The sequence below is a fragment of the Peromyscus eremicus genome, chromosome 20, assembly GCF_949786415.1.
Source record: "Peromyscus eremicus chromosome 20, PerEre_H2_v1, whole genome shotgun sequence".
NCBI classification, from domain to species: Eukaryota; Metazoa; Chordata; class Mammalia; order Rodentia; family Cricetidae; genus Peromyscus; species Peromyscus eremicus.
In genome coordinates this window covers 22,156,785-22,165,601 of record NC_081436.1, presented here as the reverse complement: position 1 = coordinate 22,165,601, position 8,817 = coordinate 22,156,785, and positions in this window count along the sequence as shown.

The following is an 8,817-nucleotide window of genomic DNA, read 5'->3' as shown; positions in this document are numbered from 1 at the left end:
TAGTGTAGTTTACAGTAGAGTCCTATGCAGACTTGGCCACACACTCAACTAGACTTTCCTGTAGTCCTTTTTAAGTATTTACTGGATTGTAAATTAGTAAGAAATTCCTGGTCCCCGTGAAAATGGGTTGAAGTTGAAAAATCACCTGGATCCAGTGATTCAGAATCATCAGACCTTGATTTCGGTTCTTTTTGCCTAGATTAAATACTGAAGTTTGTAGCTAAAGAACAAGAAAGAGTGAGTGTTGTTGGGTCCCATCAGCTCAGGTTGTGGCTATTTCATCTTTTGGAGAGGCTTGCTTATCAGGGAAATGCTCACTGGGTAAATGGATTACATCATGGCATCTGCCAGTCTTTGATCTTTGTTAAGTAGATTGGTATTGGGTTAGCCAAGCTAGTCAAAAGTTGAGTTATGAATTGCCCAGCTGGAAGGGGAACACTGGATGTAGCCTTGCCTTGGGCTGCATGTTTGGGTATAGATGAAAACAAAGGGCTGGAAAGATGGCCCAGCTAGTCAGCCTACTTTACACCGTGAGTGTCAGGCCAGGCCAGGCTACATAGAGAACCCTGCCTACAAGACAAACGTGAAGATGTTATTCATCAGACTTTTAGTTGACAGAAACTAGGCGAATTAACCAGCTTGGTAATAACTAATATTTCATCTAGCAAGGTAAATGTAAACAAGTCGACCTTAAACTCAGTAAGAGCCAGAACTAAGTTTTGGGATACATTGTGGTAATGGTGTCCAGAAAGGTCACCAGATACTAAACCAGATTCCCTGTTATGTTCAGTCTTGGATATGTCCAAAGAGAAACATCCAGCCTCTACAGACCCCAGCATCTTGTGAGGAGTGCTGGAGTTCTAGATTTACTGTAGGTGGACATCTCCAGGCTGGCCTTGAAATAGTGAGTTTGTGCCTCAGCCTCTAGGGCGTGGGGATGGCATCATGGTCTGTTGTCCAGCAAGAATAACTGAGGTCTGTATTCCTTGTCACCTATCTGAGGTGGCCCACAACCCCAGCTCCTGTCCAGGAAGGAGCTGGAGGACAACCTTGTCAGGAGTGTCTGAAGGAGGGAAGTCTGAGCCACTCCATCAGTGCTCATGAGTATCCAGAATCTGGATTGCTGACTCAGCCTTGTTAGCCCAGCCCTTGGGAGGCAGGATGATTACCATGGGACAGTTCCAGGCCATATGTACAGATTGAGACAGTGTTTAAAAAAAAAAAAAATAGAGCCAGAAATTGGTTGGGGTAACTCAGTGTCCATGCTAGCTTCGTATGCACAGGGCCCTGGACTTGGTCCCATGCAGCAAAAGCCAGAAGTGAAGAGCATCTATTGGAAAGGAAAGGGCAGCTTCAAACCGATGTCTCCATACAGCTCAGGAGCAACAAGCGTGAGCCACAGTCATGCTCTGCTCTCCCAGGAAAATACATTTATTTGTGTGTGCTGGGTGTGGGGCTGTGTACGTGTGTGCAGTCAGCGAGTGACACTGGGCATCTTTATCTCTCTCCACCTTGTTTTTGAGACAGGGTCTTATTGAACCCAACACCTCCGTTTCCACTAGATTGACTATCGAGCAAGTCCCCAGGATCTGCCTGTGTCTGTCTCCCCTGGTCCTGGCGTTACCAGGGTCCTGGTGTTACACACTGCTGGGCCTGGCTTTTTAGTGAGTGCGGAGGGTCCAAATTCAGGTCTTCATGCTTGCATAGTGTGGGAGTGTCCGCAAGCATCATGGCCAACAGAGTGACATTCTGTGAGAGGCAAGAAGGAAATCCGGTTCAACATGACTCAGTAGCCTATGTCGGTTCAAACTTCACGAGTCTGACACTGGGCAATTTATTTAAGGCATATTTAAGTACAGCACAATTTGGAAAAGTTTCCTGGTGATAACTCAATCCCGTGTGCACAGTAAAGCTTAAAGCATGGCTACATCAAAACTCTTTGTAAAGTACACGTGACCTCTTCCTTAAAGACAGGTTCTGTATATTGACTACATGTGACATCTTAAGGGTCTGGGGGAGTATCTGGTATGGTCTTAGTCATACAAATAGAGCAAAGGTCACCAGGCTGTAAACCACCTCTGGTCCTATTTGTAAAGTACATGTGACTTCTCCCATATAGATGGGTGCTATATATTGACTGAAGAACAGTGCTCAAGATAAGGGTCTGGGGAGGATGACTGAGGTAAACGTAAGTCTGGGGAGCCAGCTGTGGCCTGGCTGTACCATATTGCCAAGGTCACAGTCTATAATTAGCCACATCCATTCCCATTCTTGAGGGCAGAAAACTGGTTATACGTCTCTTTCAAAGAGACAACCTGTGTGTTTGACATTCCTGGTTTCCCCAGTGCTTATCTGTGAGCACAAGGACCTCTGTGTCCCCAACAGCATAGTAAGTACTTTAACTACTAGGCTGTCACCCCGGCTTTCCATTGTCCTTTTTGAGACAGAGTCTGATTGAACCTTGAGCTCACTGATCGGGCTAGAGTGACTGTCCAACAAGCCCAAGGGTCCCCCTCCGTATGCCATCTCCTCAGCACTGGGTGATAGGAACCAACACCATGCTTGTCTTTTTTTGTGGGTTTGGGGGCTCATACTCAGGTCCTTGTGTTTGTATGCTAAAAACTGCCAAATGAACCCTCTATCTGCGCGGCCCAGAAAAATGCATTTGTAAACCTCTTGAACACCACAGCCGTGGCTTCCTTTTACTCCGCCTTCTCCCTCTTGAAGGTCTCGCTGTCGCCCCGGCAGGTCTCCAAGTCTTATGCTCAAGTAATCCTGACCCAGCTTCCTCAGTAGTTGGACTGCTTGTGTACATTACCACTCAGGGCTTCCTCTTGAAAAGATACTGAAGGAGCTCTGCACTTCATCTTCTCAGAAGATGGAACTTTACAGCCTGCTTGGGCTACAGGACAAGTTAAAAGCCAGCCTGGGTAACCTAGCAAAGAAACAAAAGATGACAGGGTATCACGCAGTTGGTTGACTGAGTGCTTGTCTAGCATGCCAGAAGCCCTGGTTTGATCCTCAACACAGCATAAACTGGGCATGGTGGTCCACGTTTGCAATCCTGACAGTCAGTCTGTGATACAAGGGACTTTGTGTCAAAAAGGAGTCGGGGGCACGTGAAATAGCTCAGGGGTGAAGGAACTTGCTACCAAGTTTGACAGCTTAAGTTTGATCCCCAAGACCACATGGAAGAGGGCTTGGACCTCCACATTCGTGCCTCGTCACACATGCACATATATACACACATCACAGCACAAAAGTAGGTAAAATATAATTTAAAAAAGATTAGGGGACCAGCCATGGTAGCAGCATGTCTGTAACCCAGAACTAGGGAGGGAGAAGTGGATGGACCTCTGTAAATTCAAGGCCAGCCTGGTCTACATAGTGATTCCAGGACACCCAGGATTACACTCAGGCCCTGTCCCAAAAAGAGAGATTTTGAGAGATTAGAGATATAGTCGGTGGGAGAGGACTTCAACCACAAACTGGAGGCCCATGTGGAATCCCCTGTGCTGTTTGAGACTGCTGTGTCTAGCACAAAGAAGTGAGTTGCTGAGCTCTGCTCTGAGCACTCTGGCCATTCTGAAACTGCTCCGAGGAAACAGCCTCTCTCAGTATCACATCAGGCACACTGGGGACATTAAACACCAGGGATTTTAGTTCATTTCTTCACAGAAGATATGGAAACAAGATAAGCTAGCTCAGTTAGACTTGTGTGGTGACGGCTGGTTTGGCCTGTTTCTCTTGAGTACTTTGAATGGGTGGGTTTGTGTGTTACTTTGCTCTTTTGTTCCCTGTATTTACACACTTGTGATTAGACTCTTAAGTGCAATCAGTCTGTTTCCCCTGTGACATCTAATTGGAGCTGCAGGTTTGCTGGAAGGGAGAAGCTTGTACTTTCTCTAAAATTGGATTTATGATCAGCTAGTGTCGAAAATCCCAATCAGAATCACTATGGACACCAGGGCTTGGGCAGATCACAGGATGACAGGCTTCCTGTCCAGCTGCAAACAGCTGGACACTTGCTGTCCTCTTCTGCTGATAGCAAATCTCCTCTCTGTTACCTGCAAATATATCCTTAAGTGGAAACACAGTAGCAGGGTCTAGACCGGCATAAATCGTGAAGGTCTGCAGGGGTCAAGTGAGCTGGGACTGTGCAAAGGGATCTGTCACAGAAGATCTCCAGAAAACACCATGTCCTGGGGCTGGAGAGATGACTAGGGGTATAAGCACTTGCTGTTCAAGCATACAGACCCAGGTTCAGATCCCAGTACCCACTTTTTTGTTTTGTTTTGTTTTGTTTTTTGAGACAGGGTTTCTCTGTATAGTCCTGGCTGTCCTGAAACTCACTCTGTAGACCAAGCTGGCCTCTAACTCAGAGATCGGCCTGCCTCTACCTTCCAAGTGCTGGAATTAAAGGCGAATGCCACCAATGCCCAGACAATACCCCTGTGGTCACATGCGCTTGTAATCCCAGCACTATGGGGAACAGAGACAGGAGGATCCATGGGTTCAGTGAGAGACCTATCCCAGGGGAATAGAGTGAGAATAAATCAAGACACAGGATATCCTTTTCTAGCTTCCCATGTGCATACATAGATGCCCACACCTGCACACACATGTCCATCACCACATACATACACACAAGACGAAAATAAATTTTAAAAAGAAACCATATTTCTTCACAAGCTTCACAAGTCTCACCAGCCTTTCAGTGTGATCAGTGGGGAAGCAAGGCTGAGTATGGTTTGCCTGCTGTGAAGAGACTTGACATACAGAATACAGATCGATCAATATTAAAAGCAGGTGGGATGGGGCTGGTGGCGCACGCCTTTAATCCCAGCACTCAGAAAGCCAGAGGCAGGTGGACCTCTGAGTTCCTGGACAGCCTTGTCTACAAAATGAGTTCAAGGACAGCCACGGCTACATAGTGAAATCCTGCCCCAATAATAATAAATAATGATACAGCTAAGAATATTTGGGCAGCACAAATTGAAATTGGTTACGAAGGCCTGAAAAAAAAGATACAAAGTTGGATGAGTAGGGAGGTCAGGGTGGATCTGAGAAGAGCTGGGGGAGCATGGTCAAAACACATACAAAACTCAGAGAACTAATGCTGTGGGATGTTCTGTATGGCAAATGTTTTGCTCTGGTTGGTTAGTAAATAAAACACTGATTGGCCAGTAGTCAGGCAGGAGGAAGTATAGGCGGGACAAGGAGGAGAATAATTCTGGGAAGTGGAAGGCTGAGTCAGAGACACTGCCAGCCGCTGCCATGACAAGCAGCATGTGAATATGCCAGTAAGCCACGAGCCACGTGGCAAGGTATAGATTTATAGAAATGGATTAATTTAAGATATAAGAACAGTTAGCAAGAAGCCTGGTACGGCCATACAGTTTGTAAGCAATATAAGTCTGTGTTTACTTGGTTGGGTCTGAGCGGCTGTGGGACTGGCGGGTGACAGAGATTTGTCCTGACTGTGGGCCAGGCAGGAAAACTCTAGCTACAAACTAATAAACAATTTTAAATGGGACAGGATGTGGTACATGTCTGTAGTCGAAGCACTTGGGACATGGAGGGAGGAGGATCAGGAGTTTAAGGGTAGTCTCTGCTACATAGCAAGTCCCTGGCCAGTCTGGATCACACAAGACCTTGTGTGAATATATAAACAATACATAAGTAAATAGGAAAAAGTAAATTTTAAGCTAGCCAGGTATGTTGGTAGAACAGAACTCTTGAGCTGAAGTCCACATAGACTTGGTCTCAGTCTGCCAATCAAGCAACTGTTAAGTCAGGAGAGCAGGGGATACATAGCTCAGCATTAACATGTGTGCAAACCATGGGTAATTTTTGTCTCAGTAAACTTAATTTTAGAGTGGTTTCAAGTTGCATGGTAGTACAGCTATAATTTCAGCACGTGGGAGGCAGTGACAAGAGACCCTGGTCTCCATGGGATTCCCATCAAAAAAGTCATTTCCCTCTGCAGTCTACTCAGGCAACCTTATTGGCATAGTTGCATGATACAGTTGTCAAAATTAATCAGTATTGATAGGTTCTTATTAACTGACATCTTTAGTTTTTAGCTGATGGCCTTTTTCTGTGCCAGAATTCCATCTGGAAGAGAAATTATATTTTGTCTTAGTTGGGGTTTCTATTGCTGTGAAGAGATACCATGACTACAGTGACTCCTATAAAGGAAAAACATTTAATTGGGGTGGCTCACATTTTCAGAGGTTCAGTCCATTATCACGGTGGGACATGGTGGCATGCAGGCAGACATGGTGCTAGAGAAGTAGCTGAAAGTCCTACATCTTGCAGGCAACAGGAAGTGGTCTGTGACACTGGAAGTAACTTGAGCATAGGAGAACTCAAAGCCCACCTCCACTGTGACACACTTCCTCCTACAAGGCCACACCTACTCCAGCAAGGCCACACCTCCTAATAGTGCCACCCTTTTGGGGGTTATTTTCTTTCAACCACCACAGACATTTAGTCATTGTTATGTTAACTTTTTCTAGGGAGTCATGAGCAAACTTCTACTCACCCCAGGTAAGACACCTGCCCACAACAGACCAAAGAGACAATCCTACCTAAGTCCAACTTGGTGAACCTTCAAGTTTACTGGCTTACTTCTAGGAGTGTGGGTGACCCCAAAATGACCACATCATTGAAAACTCTCATGACCTCAGGCATGTCAACTTCCCATGGCTGGAGAGATGGGGCACCCACTTCAGGAAACCTTCCAATTGCCATATGTTCCTTTTAAGTCTATATGAAGTCTGGGGAGAGGAAGCGGGAGGGTAGCTAGAATCTCAGGTGAGGGTCGAATGCCCCTCCCTGCCCAGTACTTGTCTGAGGGAGCATCAACAGTTCTGACTGTGAGGGTTGCCACAGCTGCTCTCATAAAGAACAGCATTCCACAGCAGTCACCATAGCATATGTTTGAAAACACTGGAATTCACATATATTACATACAAGATTTGACCTTTACTGCAGATGGAGTCCAATGGATGGACATTTTTACCTTGCAAGTTCAGCTAGTTCTGACTATAGACACCAATTAAAATTTGGTTTCTCTGCTGGGGTTCTAGTGTGACATACCACCTTGTAAGTGCCATGTACAGAGAAGTTCTGATAAGGCAACTTTAAAAAAATAAAAATAAAACAAAACAAAACAGGGTCTCAGGTCTCACTTTGTAGCTCTGGCTGTCTGAACTCTCAAGTAGACCAGGCTGGCCTCATACTCACAGAGATCCACCTGCTCCTACTTCCTGAGTGCCTAGTGCTGGGATTAAAGGCTGCTAAGTCAATTTTGTGAAGAAAAAGGTTTAGTGGTGAGTGGATGGTAATTTGCCTCAGGAAAAGTTCTAACTCTAGCTGGGTAGGGTGGTATACACCTGAAATCCAAACACTTGGGAGGTGGAGGCAGGAGTTAAAAGCCTGCCTGGGATACAGGAGAATCTGTCCCAAAACCTAAGAGGCCAATGAGATGGCTCTGTAGACAGAGGATCTTGCTGCCAAGCTTGATGGTGAGTTTGATTTCTAGAACCCACATGGTGGAAGAAGATAAGACTCAGGCAAGTTGTCCTCTGACCTCCATGGGCATGCCATGGCACGTGACCTCTACAACAAACACTAAAATAAATTATAAATGCATAAATGGGAAATAAAAGTCCTATCTCCAGAAACTGAGCTACATTTCTGGCTAGAATTTCAAGGCCATCAGAAGTCAAGGCGACTAGGACAAACGGTTACATGAGAATTTAAGAACTTCGGAGTCCTTCATTCTTAATCCTCACGAGGGAATCCTGAGAAATACATGGCTCATCTCCAATATTAGATTAAGTGTGAGTCTGGGGGAAGGGATGCTCCATAAAGGCCACCAATCAGTTTCCATTCTCTGATGTTCTCCCCTGTCACTGTCCATGGCTTGAGGGCACTGGGAAATGGTCCTTTGAACTTCTGACTGTAATACCTCTTTCATGGTTTTAAATTTTAATAAGACAGCTGTCTTTAAAATGTTCTAATTAGGATAGTGCTGTTTATAAGAGTATAGGTAAATAGGTCTGAAATGTAATGCAAAAATCCGAACAAGGTTTAGGTAAGAATTTAGCCCATAGTTCATTAGGTAAATGAGTTGCTCACCACCCCCCCCAAGGTTGAAAAGAGAACAACAGACTTTGGGGGTGGAGAGATGACTCATAGCTTAAGAGCACCAGCTGCTCTTCCAGAAGACCCGGGTTCAATTCCCAGCACCCACATGCCAACTCACAACTGTCTGTAACTTCAGTTCCAGGGCTTCTGACACCCTCACACAGACATAAATGCAGCAAAACATCAATGCACATAAAAAAAACATTCATTTCACAAACCATAGTGACACCCACCTATGAAATATCTCTGCATACAGGAGAGGAGGATCAGAAATTGAAGTTCATCCTTGGCTACATAGAGAGTTTGAGGCCAGCTTGGGTGAGACCTGGGTGAGGGGAGAAGGGTGTGTGGGAGGGAACACACACACACACACACACACACACATATTCAAATGCACACTCTACATTTCTTTCTAGCTTGGCTTGTGATCTCAGCACTTGGGAGTGCTGAGGCAGGAGAATCATGGATTCGACAACAGCCTGGGCTGCATACTGAAGTTCTGTCTCAATACAAACGGTTTCATTTAGTTTGTGATAGCCTAGGAGAAATAAGTATTACTTTTTGGTTTGGTTTGGTTTAGCTTTTTTGAGACAGGGTTTCTCTGTATAGTCCTGGTGGTCCTGGAACTGTAGGCCAGACAGGCAGAGGTAGATCCACCTA